The sequence below is a fragment of the Anticarsia gemmatalis genome, chromosome 10 (genome assembly GCF_050436995.1).
Source record: "Anticarsia gemmatalis isolate Benzon Research Colony breed Stoneville strain chromosome 10, ilAntGemm2 primary, whole genome shotgun sequence".
NCBI lineage: Eukaryota > Metazoa > Arthropoda > Insecta > Lepidoptera > Erebidae > Anticarsia > Anticarsia gemmatalis.
The window spans coordinates 3198650-3215749 of NC_134754.1; the positions used below are offsets into that span (position 1 = coordinate 3198650).

The window sequence follows — 17100 nt, forward strand, 5'->3', positions numbered from 1 at the left end:
AGAAATATTTTATTATTCACAGGATTTAAATCTTAGGCCTTGTCTAAAGCCGATTATTATGATAAATTATTATGACTTCAAAAGGCTATAATTCTTTCTAATCTTTAAAAAATAACAACAGAAAAACAGAGATTACATTTACATCATTCATTATTTCGATACATATTCAGCGTTGCAGAAAGACACATCAATTTGTATCTGTATATTTTAGATACCCTCGTTAATAAATAATTTTAGCCATATTAATATAATTATAATATATTATTTCACAATGATAGCCAACAAAAAACTTTAATTTAATTAAATTTTAATACAACAGTTAATAAACAAAACTAAAGCAAAGTTCTTACTTTTATTTTAAATGTCATTTGAACAAAATGTGATGTCACCTTACAATGTAAAAGAGCGTACATCGCACCCGCGTAAGTGTACTACGGCGTAGACTGCTCGTAGCGGCAGTTGATAGTCGGTCGCTACGGAGCGCGCCCGCTACGACGCTCGTCGTATTTGCTACGAAAGTACGAAAGTAATGCTTAACTTTGAACTTAGTACTGTCGAAGTGGTTGTGCATTTGATTACTAAAACTACTATGTACTGTTACTAATAAAACTGTTTTATTAAATTTTTGTGTAAAAATAGTATTTTAAAAACTATTAAATTTAGTTTTTTATTGAATAATTCGTAAAGTGTAAATGTGCATAGAAGAATAAACTATGAGAACATTAACAATAGAAGATAATAGTACTTAGGTAAGTAAATTGAATTTATAATATTAATTTAATTTCAAGTTATATTTAATAAAGCAATTAAGACTTCCAATCAATTATAAATCATAAATATAGCACGACAAAACGCGAAATAAAAAAGTCTTTTTGTAAAGTAATAACCATATTATTTTAATTTTAATGACAGATTACTAAATTACAAGCTCGAATATTTAGGAGCGTAAGATTCCTAAATTATATTTTTCTGGCGCCCAATTATGATTTACTAAGAAACTTTTGGGGAAAATTATTTACTTTTCAATATTAATTTGCGAAACTGTTTCAAAGTTACCAATTATATTTTTTGAGAAATGTTTTATATTATTGAAAGAAATACTGGGAGAAGTTATAACATTTCCCTAATTCTGTGGGTGGCAAAACTGGCAAATTACTGTATTTTCACAGTTAGGGCACTTTTACGTACCAAAAAATTATGTTCAGGAATAATTTACTTCTAATTGTATAAACGTTTCCTTTTGCTGCTGTTTGGTTCTAAGACCTCTGTATTATACATGATTATATGAGATACATTAATGTACGGGTGGATTTTTAATGAATAAGATAAAATAATAATAAATTGATTTGACCTTAATATAACAACTAAGATTATGTTAAGTAGAGCAAAAGTTGTATTATATATTTCACTGATCAATATTCTTTTAAATTATACATTGCACTCAGATACTACTACAAAAAAATATGAATCATTGTTAATAATTATAATTTTATCTCGACAATTTTAATTTATTACAATTTGTGCGTTGTTTTAGTAAGAGATGTTTGCTTGAACGCGAGTTCATGATTTGATTCCCACTTGATTTTGTGGTTGTATATTTACGTTTAGTATATGGCTTTGTAGGAAGTAAAATTTAAATGTTTAGGACGCGTTTATTTTTGGTTTTAGTAGGAATACGTCACATTATTCTACGTGTTATTGGTCTCTGAATATTGATGTGAATATGAAATGTTGCGTAAAATATTAATGTTATGATAATATAGTAAACAAATTTAAAATGTATGGAGAACAATAATTTGGAAATACATTCATAGGAATGAGAACCAAAATATATTTGCCTCGATCTTTACGATTTTCAACCTACAATAGTCATTGAAACGATCAATATTTGCCTATTCGCTTCGCACTTGAACTTAGTTCAATAGTACTAAGTTTAACGGAGTTTGACTAACTTAGGTCTAATTAATTAACTAATTAGGACAATGGTAATGTATTGACTACGTTAGGGGCATCTAAATTTAAAGCAAAATTTCATCTAAGTAATTTTGCTCGTGGAGCATAATCACGATTTTAAAATAAATTCCTTAGTGAAATTTAAAATGTAAAATTCGATAAATGTAAGTTAATTGAACGGAATATAAACTTAAAAGAAAGATTATTACACTGCCAAGTCTGCCAAAGATTATTTTGATGATAACAAAATTAAGGACAGAGCTTCTTTTATTAAGTCTTTTCCAAATATTAATACATGATGCCTTAATAAGTAGTTAAGTAAATTCGATCTCTCCTCCCATGGTTTCGATTTTAATCTTTTGCTATGGTACTTCAAGTCTTGTTCCGGATACATATCATTATATTTTTTTATTAAATTTTATGGCCGACATTGAAACCGTTCCTTAAGATTACTCTTAATCTGGATCCATTGAGGATCATTTTGCTGTCTATGGAACTAGATATAGCAGTAATATTAACTGATAGACAGAATACATAAAAAGTAATAGGGAAAATATGAATATTAACGAACCGTCAACTTATTGGTACTTTTTGTGAAGGTCGTATCAGTCATTTAATTTAGCAAACTGAAATACGACGTAGGTATAATATTATTTCTAATTGTATGTTAATATTTGTACCTATTCTCGTACAGACGTATCAGTTTATAAAAACGCCAACGTCATTTTATTAATAACAGTTTCGAAATACTGAATTGAAGGATTATAGAGCGTAAATTCTGTGAAATGTTTTTATTGGGAGTTCCAAATAAAGATTATGAAAAAGCATTTCGCAGGTTTGCAGTTCCCAATTCCACTTATTGAATTTATTGGTATTCGAATCTACCAAGAATATGATTCACTGCAAATTCTAAAGACGCTAAATTTTAAAATACATTTATTTAACTCTCAGGCTACTATAACTTCGACGTTTGTTGTCAGTCAGGTGTCGTTTGGTCTTTTATTAGGCCGTTGCAGATTAACCAAACTCAGATTTTCGATTTTTGTAATCCATAAAAAAACTCTCAAGAAAAACTAAATTCCGCACGCAAATTCATATAGATTTTTAGTATATCTAAAAATATGTTGTAATTCTATGAAAAAATCTTAAAAGCTTATAATTTATAACAAAACATAAAACATCTTAACTCGCTACTTCTAGCCTTAAAACTTTTATCAGACAAAAACAAGTCATAATAACGCCATCTAAACTATAAATTGTTCGGCAAAATGCTCTTGCGGCTCCATTATTTTATTTTTCATCGCCAACGTTATGAAGAATGAAGATTGAGTGGTAATTGCTGGCGGTTTAAAGTATCGCGTGAAAGATACGACTATGTCGTGAAGGCAATTTTGTTAGGAAATCTAGTAAGGTTAAAGTTACAAACTATTTTTATACATGGAATCTACATCTCCTGCTCTTTTGAGTATTATCCGTGAATAAAATTGACTTCCTGTGTCTTTTTTCAACTAACTACTCTTCTACTAAGTAGAATATTTCACTCAATGTAACTTAAGTGAAAAAAAGATAGAAGAAAGAAATACTTTCTAGTAAAACAACATATCGCTACTTCGGGGAAGAAAGGGCGTAAAAGCCACTTTTGGCCAAAATGAGTTAATAATGCAACTTTGTTTAGTTTTCGACGCTCTATCGATCTGTATATTTAAAATTTCAATATTCCCAAAAAAATGGCTTTTACCCCCATGATTTTTTTCTCACCAAAACCATTTTTATTAAAAAAAATTGACGTATATGACATTATTTAATTATTTCAAATTAATAAGGGCGTATCACCATAGTATGAAAGAATATTTGGTCGTAAATACAATATTTATTACGTATATTATATCAGACATTATAAGGCATTTTTTAATTTTTAAATATGTATCTAAATTACAAATGAAAATACCAATCTTTTATTTTAGTATACTTACTTAAAAATTATTGGTACACAGTAATAAGAACGGTTTACAACCAAAGAAATTCAATGCGGAAATACCCCTAAAACGGGCATTAAAAACCCATAATACCTTATTATGGGCATTGAATTAAATATTCTATAAAGGTTGATATCCATGTGTGTTGGCCTTGGTTCTGAATGACTTTCCCCCTCGCTGCCCATGGGTATCGTAAAGGCTCCGACTTGCCCACAAAACCCCTCTCTTTAGTGCTATTTGCTTTCGATTAACTTTGACCAGATCCGGCCACATTACTGGAAGCCTTTGTAATGAAATGCCGTTATAATAGGATGTTACATTTCTTTGTTTTAACTGAAAGAATATTCTAGAAGCTCAGCTTGAGTGGGCTTAAGTAGAATAGTTAAAAATGTTTGAAGTTTTTTCTGAAGGAGCGTTCAAGACAAAGGCTGCAAGCTAAGCTAGTGAATGGGAGAAAGAGATTTAAAATAATTTCAAATTGGTATTGAGTTTTTAATATGTTTGCTTTAGAATATGCATGTATTTCACTGCTATTCTATGAATTATTTAGTAATATTGTTTTATTAAATTAAACGGGTATTATCGTAATATTTGATGCTCCAGAATTATATTATTCTACTAACTGATCAAATTTAATTAAATTCCATTCCACAATTTGTTTTATTAGCGCTATAATTGTAAACAATAACGGTTTAGATGCCTGTATAATAATAAACATTTTGTTTGAATGAAAATAATGTGACATACCTCTTTTATTTAGCGTTAGTTTTGGGAGTAAAAAACAACATAATACCCAACTGAAATGGTTTTTGGATTTCTTCTTTTAAATTAATTTAATGTAGTCTTTTTTTTGTAAAATTAAACAGTACAAAAGATTTTTGTTAAAACGTAAGTAATAAATTTCATTCTAGATATAAAAAAAGTTAGGCATCCTCGCTCAAAATCTTATGAAACAATGTACTTATAACAATAAAATTGTTATAAGCCAATTTTGGCAATCACTAAACTTGTTCTATAACTTTGCAAAATACAAAAAAATATACAGACTGACTTTGTCTATTTTGCCAGTTTCTCTCTAACTAAAAAAAAACATTGCCAAGACAAAACAATAATATTTTGTATTACCAGCCTATAAAATAAGAAACGACCTTGCCACAGTCTAGACAATCAGCAGTAACATAATCACATAATGTCTTACTAAAACCGCGCATAAAACTGCTATGACACAGTGTAACAATTTGGTTTTTAGTACCAAACAAGTACATAGTTAAGTTACGTAGACTTATTAGTACTAGTTTAGTAGGCATCTATAAAAGGAAGGGTCATCACTATCATTGAGTAACTACATACTGTTTGATGGATGGTTTAATTGTGAAATAGTTCTGCCCGTCTGATACAGCGCAAAGATAAAATCATTTATTAAATTTGTTAACTGTATGTATTCGGTTTCTGAAGCGAATGCCGTAAATAAAATGCAGAACCGTTTTATACAACAGAAGAATGTTTAATATTCGGTTAAAAAAATAATGTAGGTTAGAAAATAACTGTTTAAAGTACGAGTTACTTGTGTTTCAAAAGAGTCCAACATAAAACTTTAAAACGGTCTTTTTAGTAGCTACATACGAATAAATGAAAAAAAAACTGTGTTTTGTGTCTATCATCATTAAAAAATTTTATCGTTTGTCCACACAGGCAAAACCAAGACAAACAGATATAGTAAATAAATTGCTGGTGTAAACAGGTCCCAGTTTATTCTCGCTTCGTATAGTTTATGGCCTAACACTAAATGAATACCGAGGTTTTTTCTTGGACGTAAAAACATCCATCGGCTCGCCGGGAAGAAACTGGCCGTAACTCATTTATATGAGCTTGTAGAGATTATTTTGTAAGATTCGTTGAAGGATGGAATGTAGGTATACAGACTGTGATTCTTAAACTATTTTACAAGGGCTTTCAGTACCTCGATTCTGTACCACTATCGACTACCGACAACCGGCTAGCTATCGAATTTTGACATTTAGAATGTACTGCCAAAATGTTTCCTACGACACCCGTCAGAGGCACTGATCAGATTTTCATACAAAATTTCTCGATGACAGCTCGTTTGTCGGTAGTCGATAGTTGAAGAGAATCGGGCTACAGGCGTTTTGTTTTTTTACATTTGTTACGAAATTAGAAGATTAGAATAGTATTTACCTTGTTAATAACAGTTGATCTTATAATAATTATTCTTATTGATCTTTATATGTTTTAATCTTAATTTACAAAAAGACAATTGTAATCCACTTGAATTAACTAAATTTTCACTAAATACAACTAACATGCGAACCAAAAAATCCTTACGCATACTCAAAATTATTTAGTTTACGCACTTCCCTAACTTTAATATTAAATTATTAACACTTAATCCATAAAAATCTATAAACAATAAAAAAATCATACACGAAAATCTATCCACAATGGGTTTAGTTCCTCAAACTCGTAAAACGAAACCTTCAAAATACACTCCAGAAATGAAAACAAAATACATAATGAAACCGAAACACCCAATACTTTATAAAAATGGTAACAAAATAGTGGTAAACAAAATCCATCTTAAGTTTTATGCCATCTATAAAATCGAGGCAATAATCTGTTTTAGTAGGAAATTGCTGGAAAAAATCGAGTTAGCGAGAAAATCACTGCAGGACCCAGGGAATATTGTAGGAAAAAAAGTAGTTACGACCAATAGAAAATGAAGGTTTTTTCTTTATATTCAATCAGCGTTGTACAAAATTGTGTTCGTTATTACTAGTTTCAACGGGATTATGAAAGGAATTTCCAGGAATTATAGACTTTTTAATTAGTAACTTTAGATTTCGCTTCGTTGGATGTTATTAAGGATTTTATTGAAGGTTTTTTAATTATGAAATGAGTTTTTCTTTTTATGTTACATTTCCCACACGTGTTGGGAATTGCGTGTTGGTTTAGATTTTCTCATTGATTCTATTGCATTGGATGTTGTGGCTTCGAGTTTCATTTGTATGACTGAGTTGCCGATAGATGTATAGACTTGGTAACTACGGTTGATTTGTTGAATTCAATATCCCCCGAGATATAGGTAACATATTATTATGTTTCGTGCTATTACTACTGCCTGAGTTTCCTTTGGTTAAGATTCTATATTTATATAATGAAACGTCTGTATACATATATGCGAACTATTTTTATTTATTGTCGTCGTAATGCACATGCGCGAATACTAGCATTCGTTTAACCCTTCGATGGAATTCGGTTTAGTTTCTTTGAGACTAAATATTTATTTAACCCATGATTGTCCCATTGCTGGGAAGGAACGAGGGAATATAATAATATAAAATAAGTTGTGATTTGCTGTAAAAAAGATTCAGCCATATATAAAAATATACCTACAACAAACTTGATAATAATATGAGTGATCACTTTGAAGATCAATATTACTTTTACGTAAGGAAGCTTTAGGACTTATAAGATTGCTTTCGTGTTTCGTAAGTTATGAGTGATGTGATAAGTAGATAAGCATCGGTTTTGTATATAAAGAAAATGTTTTAGGCAGGTTCCTTTTATCGACTTCAATTTGGCAAAAAGAAGATGAGATAGAATATTTCAAGGAAGAATTAAAACAAGTTTCGTTTTGATATTATTTTATAATACATGGACTTTATCGCATTAATTATTCTTGAAAAAAAAATAGTGCGAATAAAAAAAATATTTTACTTACTGCTCCTTTTTATTGGTTTAAGATAATTAGCGACTGCTAACAAAAAACCTGGGGTAAAATTCTCGAATCTTTAGTAAATAATTAAGTAGGTTATTTAATGAACGGTTGACACCTATATTTAATTAACTGACATCTATATAAAATTAACTAACTAACAAAAAACTGTATAAGGAATAAAATCAACAAAGTAATTATAATTTACGCAAATTATCTTCTGATATACAGAAATATGACCACAAACAGATCCGCTAAGTACGTCGGCCTGTCCCTGTTACATCCCGAATGACCGCGTGACGTCACACTAGGGTAGAAGGTTAAATTATCGCCGCTCAAAATTGGTAGGCCAAAGCCGTGGCAGTGACAAATGGTGGGATGCGCTACTCTGCATATAATTATAGTGAGAATTATGCGCTTAGACGTGAGTTTTGCAGCTTGTTACTAGCAATACAGCGAAGATAATAATAATAATGTTTAATTAGATGCTTAAACTTTTTTATTAACCCGTGACTGCCTGAACTGCCTTTCCCACTGCTTGGCAAAGATCTTCTCCCAAACGAGGAAGGGTCTTGAGTACACCGTGCTGAACAAGTACGCAAATTCAATGCAAAAAAGATCTTGATACATTTTTCTCCGATTATGTTTGTCAGGAAATTATGTACAACATTAAAGACTTATTTTAAAAATGTCTAAGTATTACTTTTAGGTACTAACGCCAGACATGAACAATTTAATATAAACGAACAACTTTAGGATCGTAATCTAGGGTTCAAGGCTTTCCAAATATTCTCTTAATAAATGGTTTATATAATTTATAGGCACTAGGAATGTAATTATATTCCTTGCCTCATAGTTCTAAAGTAGACCAATTAATTTTAGCTATAGCATACACGAAATTTTGAAACGAAGCAATTAAAAATTATTAGGTATAACAACTTTTATGCGGCAGACAAACAACAACTTCAGTCACTAAAAAATCTTAAAGCGTATCGTTCAACTGTCAAAAGCTATCGAGTATTTGACATTAGATCGATACTACCTCTATTGTATCGAATTTCATGCAATATTTGAAAATGTATGCAAAATTTCAACGCAGAGTAAGACCCTTCTTAATAGTAATTAGGGGTTTGCATAATCATAGTTACTTAAGATAATGGTGATTAAGGGTCTCCATGATGAGAATAGACTTTGAGTTGAAAGCCGTTATAATAGATTACACGATTAGCTAATAGGAACTTAAATTAAATAAAGTTGAACATTGTAAAGACAATTGAATGCAAAAATATTAAAAAGAAAATCAAAATTGAATTTAGTGACGCTGCATTGGATTTACTTGCAGTATTTTTAGATAAGATAGATATGTCAGAAATCGTGCAATATTTTTTTATCAAAACAGTTTGTATGGATTTTTATCTCTATCACGTCAAAACTATTGAACTGATTATGAGTTTTTATTCCAAGAAATTATAATCATGCCGACGAAATTATAGGAAGACTAGGTCATTAAAAAATATTCTTGAATAATTGCTACAGAACATATTTAAACTACAGTCAGTAAGAGCCTGTCTTGTTTATTTAAACCGATACTGAAATGCCTTAGCGTATTTAATAAAGTGTAAATGTTAAAAACGCCGTCTAAAATAACAAACGACATTGCAACTGGATCACACGGAAGGGAGAACCCCAACAATTAATAATTGACTCGGTGAGTTGTGGCCCTAATTCCAAGGGACCCAGACCGTTAAAAAACAGTGCAAAATGAAGATAAATCTAACACAGACCCTTTCTTTTACTTGAAATAAATATTGGAAGGCGCATTTTATTTTACGGACTCACTGGAACTCAATATAGGGTTATAACTTATTGTTAGAAGATAAACTCATCCGAGATTGATTTTGTTGCAAACGGTACGGAATTTCTCGTTTCCTGTTTTTAATAATAAACCAACTGTGTTCGGTCGTATTTTGTTCATTCTAAATTGTAGTTTTCATAAGGTATATTAAGGACATAGGTATAACAAATGGATTTGTAATTTTAGTATTAAAGCTCATGCAATATTTTATGACCACTTGTGTTGACTTTAAAATATATTTTATTCATATTTATTTAGATCGCAAACTTTAGATCTTATGCTATCTTCTTTTATATATTTAAATACCTTTGAAGTAAAAGCAAACAAAATTTAAAATGAAACACTAACCAGTCTTGCATGGATGATCATAACGTCAAACGTTTGCGAACGCCTAGACATTTTCTATCCGATTACAGTCTCTCTGTGCATTCGTTAAAGCTAAAAGAAAAACAGGACGCCTCGTAACCACCGACAGTGAAAATAGTGGAACAGATTCCTAATGCGAAATGCGGGCTGATTTTATTTAGTGTGCTTTTTGGGACTTTAAATTGGCAACTAGATTCAATGTTTTGCAATTAAATAGAATTAGCGCAATTAAAATAGTAGCTTTACGGCAATATTTATTAAAGCTCGCTTTTTTTTACTAATCGGTAGGTAAACTGGCTAGCGTTTGGCATTTAAAATTCCTTAAAAATTAAATTTCCTACAGGATACCATGCGGTGATCAGTTTCGCATAGAACATTTTGTTGATGGCTAGTCGGTTACTAATTAATAGTTGATAATAGTAAAAGCAGAAAAACGCTCTACTGATAATTCGCTCCTTCAATGCAAAAGGGCCACAACTCAAAAAAAAATGAAAATCGTTTTATTGCAAAAATGACACCTGAACCGACTATATTTTATAGTAAAAAAAAAACCCCCATCATTTTTGCTTATATTATGGCTGCACTGACTTACTGCCCTTTTTGCATTAGCTCACTTTGACAGGTAATGTCAGTGCAAAACAGCCACTTTGTGAGTTGCGCCCGGAGATTCAACGCAAATGCTCGTCAGTTGCATGAAAAAGTGCCACAATCCAAAATATGTCTGTGTTGGGTGCAAAATTTCAAGATAATGTGATTATATTTTACAATACAAAACTGCCATATTTTAGAAAACGTCCTTTTTGCATTCTAATTAGAGTATTTTTTACCATATTTTGTAATACAAAAGTGCCATATTTCTGAAAACGACCGTTTTGCATTCAAACACTAGTATTTGTTATTATATTTTGTAATATAACAGTAGCATATTTTGAAATACGTCCCTTTTGCATTAAATTATTGTGGAATAAATAATCATTTTTAGCGTGCTAGAATGGGAAGGCCAGAAATATGACCGTTTGGTATGATAATAATTTTAGTTTTCGTTACAATTTTAAAAATAAAATAATACATTTTGATGCAGGCAAAGTAAAGAGGCACCCTTTCCTTTCAAATTCCTCTTTCAGGGGCTAGATCCGACCAGTCCTTTTCAAATGCGTCTAGGTCATCCCGCCATCTCCATTTAAGTCTCCTGCGTCTGCTATGACCATCTTCTAGCATCCAGTTGGTAGATATGCGGGTCCACCTTTCCGAATGCATATGGATAATGTGGCCGGCTCAGTTCCATTTCAGCCAGGCGGTCTTCTCCCTTACATCGGCTATGCGAGTTTGGGAGCGCAGTATAGAATTTCGGACGTGATCTGTTCTTTTGATGCATAATATACTATGCTCCATCGCTCTCTGGCTCTTTCTGGTTTTCCGTAAGGGATCATGTTTGGGCAGCGTAGGTAAGGACGGGTAGTAGGTATAAACATGTCGACGAGCTTTCACTTCAGTGACAGTGGAAGGTTACCCTTCATTAGCTCTTTCCTGGACCAGGATCTCTTTCAGGCACTTGTGACACGTTTGTCCAACTCTTTGTCCCGTCGGTTGTTAAAAGAGGTTATCTGGCCCTAGCAAGTGTACTCGTCGACATAGTCTATGACGTGCCCGTCTACCTCGACCCTACGTTTTGTGTTGTTGGTCATAACCTGGGTTTTTGTACGGTTCTTACTCAGTCCAATCTGAAGGTTTGCCGTGCTCAGATCTTTGAGCATTGATTCGAGTTCCGATGCCGAAAAAGAGAAGAGGACTATGTCATCTACAAAACAATGGTTTGTTAACTGTTTACCACTTACAACTATGCTTTTGATTGCCATAACACCGCCAGGCTCCTGAAAATTTCTCTGAGGGTGCTGGTAAATAATTTGGGAGATAGCGGGTCTCCCTGTTTCACGCTTCTTTGGATTTGGAATGATATTGTTGTCTATTGCTTTGATGAGTTTGATGTATGAAGGTTCGATTCTACATAGTATCTTTAAGTAGGACTTGGATGGAGTGATGATTCTATGGCGGAATGAGTAATGCTATCAAAAGCTTTGGAATAATCCACGAATGCTCAATATAAAGGCTTATAAAACTCAAAAACCTTTTCTATTATCTTATTTCTTCAATACTCCTGCTGCACTCAGGCTACTCGTCACGTTACCCATTGATTGATGATGATGATTGATGTTTAATTTTACTAAATAATTAAAGTTACGCACAAAGTTGATCTCAATAATTTTACTTACTTAATAAAAAGTTAAGATTTTTTCATTTAGATTGTTTAATACAATGTTTTCCTGGTCTATTCAGTTATGGTTTTACTTAGTTATTATTATTAAACTTTTTGATACGGTTTTTTTACCAAAAAAGTACAATTAACCATTTTTATTTGTAAAACTGTGTTTAATTTTTGACATATTTCTCATAACATTGGTTCAAATTTTGAATGCAAAAGGGACTTATATGCTTTTTTCTCTTAATAGGCAACAGCTATTACAAAGTTTATTTTGTAGAAAGATAGAGCTAAAAAATACGCATCTAATGATATATTAACATCTTATATTTAATAAATAAATATATGAAATGTTATAAAAAAACAGTTTCAAAAATTTGTTTTGGCTCTCCTGTAAAATTTATAGATTTCGATTTGTGGCCCTTTTGTATTCAAGGAGCGAATTAAGGATGAATTGGGTTTAGTATATAAGTCCAAGCACTTTCTCGGCTAAAAACCCGACTGGCACAAGCCGAAATAGTAAGCCGGGTCGATTTGTTATTTGATAGATATTGCCGAGCCTAACGTGCCGAATAATATGTGTAGTAAGCCTAAGTCCACCTAAAAACTCAATTATATTCAATACTTCAGCGTACCAATGTTCTATGAATTTCCATCTCAAACTATGAACGGAGTAATTCGAGGTTTTCCTCTGAACCTAAGCCAAAACTACCGATCAGGCGGTACGTCAAAGGTACCGTTCGTTCACACTTGATTGCAAACTGAGGTATTTAGATTTGAGTGATGCACTTGCGCTGCGAGTTTGATGAAGTTTATTGCTTAGGAATTGCAAGGGTAAATTATTTTATAGTTTGAAATGTGTTGTGAGAAAATGTGATTGGATTAATAGCTAACATCGTTAAGTTAAAGGAAAACAATATAATGTGTCATAGTCATTTACGTCTATGTGATTAATATTATTTTGAATGAACGGATCATTTGTGTTAACTATCTATCGGCTGAAACTGTTATGCAATTTTCTAAAGACAGTTTAGTGACCATCGGACCGGAAGCATAAATTTTCTTATTTCAGGAAGTTTAACCTAATGTTGGCAATGAAATCGAGGCAACATACTTGACGTACACAGATGTATTACCTAATTTACTTTCCAATAAAGAATACTCTCAAGAGATCAAAAATAATATGCTTCAATAACCTTCTATTGGACATAAAATACGTAGTACATATGACCTGAAAAATGTAATAAAAACGACCAGTTTCATACTCAGTTACAACGTCGTACATATTGGTAGCCAGAGGTCACTTTATATTGATCTATAAATTCTTCGCGACATACCAAGAAGTCGAAAGGCTAAGAAATATGGATTGACACATTTTCTACGTGAAAGACGTTGATGTATTACATTTTTATTTAAGAGTTTGCTACAAAGATGCATTTTACATAGTTTAAAATGTGACAAAATATATTAAACTACCTTAAACTTTCGCGTTATAATTTTTTAATAAATTATCTTTATCTTTATTTTTACGGGAATTACCACAAACACACGTTGTACCCCGAAAATACCTGACGTTTCGGCGCGTTTGGTATGACTATTATGACGCTTTAAGGTACAATTTTTTTTAACAAAGAAATAAGATCATATTTTCCACGTATTTTTACGATGATTACAACTTTAACATAAACTACAAATTACCGACTTAAGGGTGGCCAATCTTCCTCGCCAACAGCAAAGCAAAAGCCGAGTCGACATTAACTAGGGAATTACACTTGACCAACTTATTAGCGACATATTTCCTTGCAGCACTTAGATAGGGAAGAAAATTATACGCGCCATTATCACACAAATATTTCTCACATAAAAAATGGCAGTCAGTAAGTAGACGCATCGATCTTGTGTCCTTGGCCAGAGGAAATTAGTCCTTAGACAAACGTCGGTACGTCCACATAATAAACTCTTGGGATTGTGGTGCAAGGGAATGGAGGAAGAGTATTTTTTGGGACTGTAACAATAACATTTGGTATACAAGCTCACCTAAAATATAGAGCTTGCAATGCGACCAGTGTGTAGCGAATAGTTTAATAGCAGACATATTATTAGCTTAAGCGAACTTGACATCGCGTCGTTAAAAGAGATTCCCGGGATGAAAGTCTTTAATGTATAAAATCAGGCAGGGTATAAACAGTATATCAAAATCATCATTCAGTTGTTTTGGGATGATAGAGATTAAGAAGCATCCGGACTTCCGAATTCATATAATTATTATACATACCTACTTTTTAATATTTCGATCATGCAAATGCAATTGAGTAGAAACCCGCGAAAATATAAGAACAATGCAACGACAGCAGGCAATATTTTCATACAAAAATAGAAAGAAAAGCTATTGGCGAAATCGAGGACAGAATCTATTAATTTCTTGAATGCATTCACTATACGATTATTGTTACTATTCTGTGAACTTGCACTTAGCACGTCGTTAGTTCGATACGCTCTTCATTATGGTTATTAAAGTCCATCAATGGATGTGCAATAACGGCTGTTAGTATACAAATTCCTTGTGGTGTGAAGTTGTTACAAGTTGATAGACATGATATATTAACATTGTAATTAATATAGCTTGAAGTTAGTTGCTAAACTATTTCACTAAGCTGAATACATGCAACATGCTTGATATAATATTGACTATATGGAGTAATACGCTCTTCATTATGATCGTTAGGGAGAACGCAAATCAATATGGTCCGTTAGCAAATTATTATTGAATGAATGCAGTGTCTTGGAGGCTTATAAATACGATAATCGAAGTGCAATTCCATAGTATTGCTCAGTTAGGAAAATAGCAACATATGCGCTGCCAGAGTAAGTTTTACGTTTTTTATGGTCTCAGAGTTGAATAATATGAATAAAAGCGAATGAAAAAAATCAAATTAGTTTTTGTATAATCGTAATTTGAACACATATAATATATGTAGATATTCCATAAAAATATTGTCAAAGCTACACTTAAAAATAATTTAACAGCAGTTCAGGAAGTAAAACCATTAGGAAAGAGTGACAATTAAATAAATTATATATGGTTTGAATTGGCTATATAGTTACGACTGATATTAAAATTGATTTATTACATCGTAGACCAACAGGTATGATATATAGCGTCAAAAAGCGAATTACAGGTCCACACAAATACATAAATAGTAAGTCCTAATTACTACCGCTACTCGCTTGTAACTTAAACAATGAAAAAACCGTCACAGTAGCGAGGTTGTGGCACAATTTCTTTAGTAACGACTTGTTGTTGACACGTCTTGAGAAGTCATTATCTTTTTAGTTACTGTCGAATACTAAAACTGGGGAATAAATAATGTAAGTCTTTCTGTGGTTGGAGAAACGAGAATGAAATAGGTGTTAATGAGACAGTACTTTGAAATATGCTGTATTTTACTTTATGTAGGTATTGCCGTCTTGCCATCAGTAGCTCGATTTTCTACTACTATCGACTACCGACAACCGACCTGTCATCGAGAAATTTTGTATGAAAATCTGATCACCGCCTCTGACGGGTGTCGTAGGAAATGTTTTGGCAGTACATTCTAAATGTCAAAATTTCGATAGCTAGCCGGTTGTCGGTAGTCGATAGTGGTAGAGAATCAAGGTACAGTACTATGTATCATTTTATTGATTACATTTTATACTGTGCCGATTTCTGTGATATAAAACTGATGTTTGAGTATCACTTAAGTGAAATTATTTGTAAAGATAATTTATAATTAAAGATAAAGTCTTACTATAAAACTGTAAGTTAAATATTTTAAATCATGTTAAGTGAAGTGTATTTGTGAGGAAAAACTTTACCAGTAGCGTGATTTACATCACTCGGCACTTTTGGGTAGTCAGCATTTGACTGTCAAAATTACTTGAAACCACACAAAGTTCTCGCAGTCTGCCAAATTGTTCACGGTTGCCGATAACAGATAATAGAAAATCGTCCCACAGGTTTGAAAATGCTTTGATAGGTATTTTGTCTACATGACTTAATCATTACTTTTAAATAAGTAACAAAAGCGTGATTCTCTACAGTCGGTACTATCGAGTATCAAAAGTTTGACATTTATAATGAACTGCAATTTAAATAGTATAGTTAGCCCGCTTGGGGCACTTATCAGATTTTCATATAAAACTTCTCGATAGCTATCGCCAGAAGATAGTGGTAGAGAATTGTGCAACACATAAGTATTTATGCATCCGACCATTAGGAAGCGCATCGAATTAATAGCAAACATACTGTAACGAACGCTGAACTCTTGCAGCAAACTTTAAACAAGTTAAAAGAGCATCTTTGTTTTATTCCACGAACTCTCTCTCTTATTCTATGAAACAAAGATCCAATTTCAGTAGTTGTAATCTTTGCTCATTATAAACTTGTTCAAACGTACAATGGAGAAGAGCAACTTTATTTAAACATCGGTTTCACGGAAGTTTGCACTTTGAAGAAAAGAGATTTATTTCTGAGGTAACTAAGTGATTTGTGACGACCTTGAACAAAACATTCTCTGTTTTGGAGAAAGTTTGACTTTCGTGTGTACTTTTAGTAATTTTGTAACAGGCCTGTTTATTACAAAAAAGTGGACACAACACTTATTTTTTAGCGTAAACTTTACTTTGTTGATATCCAACGATACTAAAAATTACAATGATAGAAAAAAAAACAATGGGTTTATCATCAGTAACGGTCAAAAACAGAAAAAAATATCAAATGTTGAACACTGAAAAATATTTCTGTCGCATGATGAAAGATGTTTCTCCATTTGGCCGTCAGTTTTATAAGTTCTGGTGCCATAAGATTATCAATGTGTGGCAGACTAACTGTCCTTTCTAAGTTAAGTAAAATACCGTCATGTTTACTAAGTATTTTAAACTTAACTTTCCATAATATAAATTTCCAATGCGAAAATCA

The 17100-nt window shown here is 32.0% G+C and overlaps 1 protein-coding gene across 1 annotated transcript in view; it reads left to right on the plus strand.

Annotated features, from left to right (window-relative positions):
* Positions 1-474: 474 nt before the first annotated feature.
* The window catches only part of Oct-TyrR (Octopamine-Tyramine receptor), a 79305-nt gene continuing 62679 nt past the window's right edge, over positions 475-17100 (plus strand). The window contains exon 1 of the mRNA XM_076119420.1: positions 475-749. The gene's annotated coding sequence lies outside the window, so the exon portion shown is untranslated. The remainder of the gene's footprint in view (positions 750-17100) is intronic.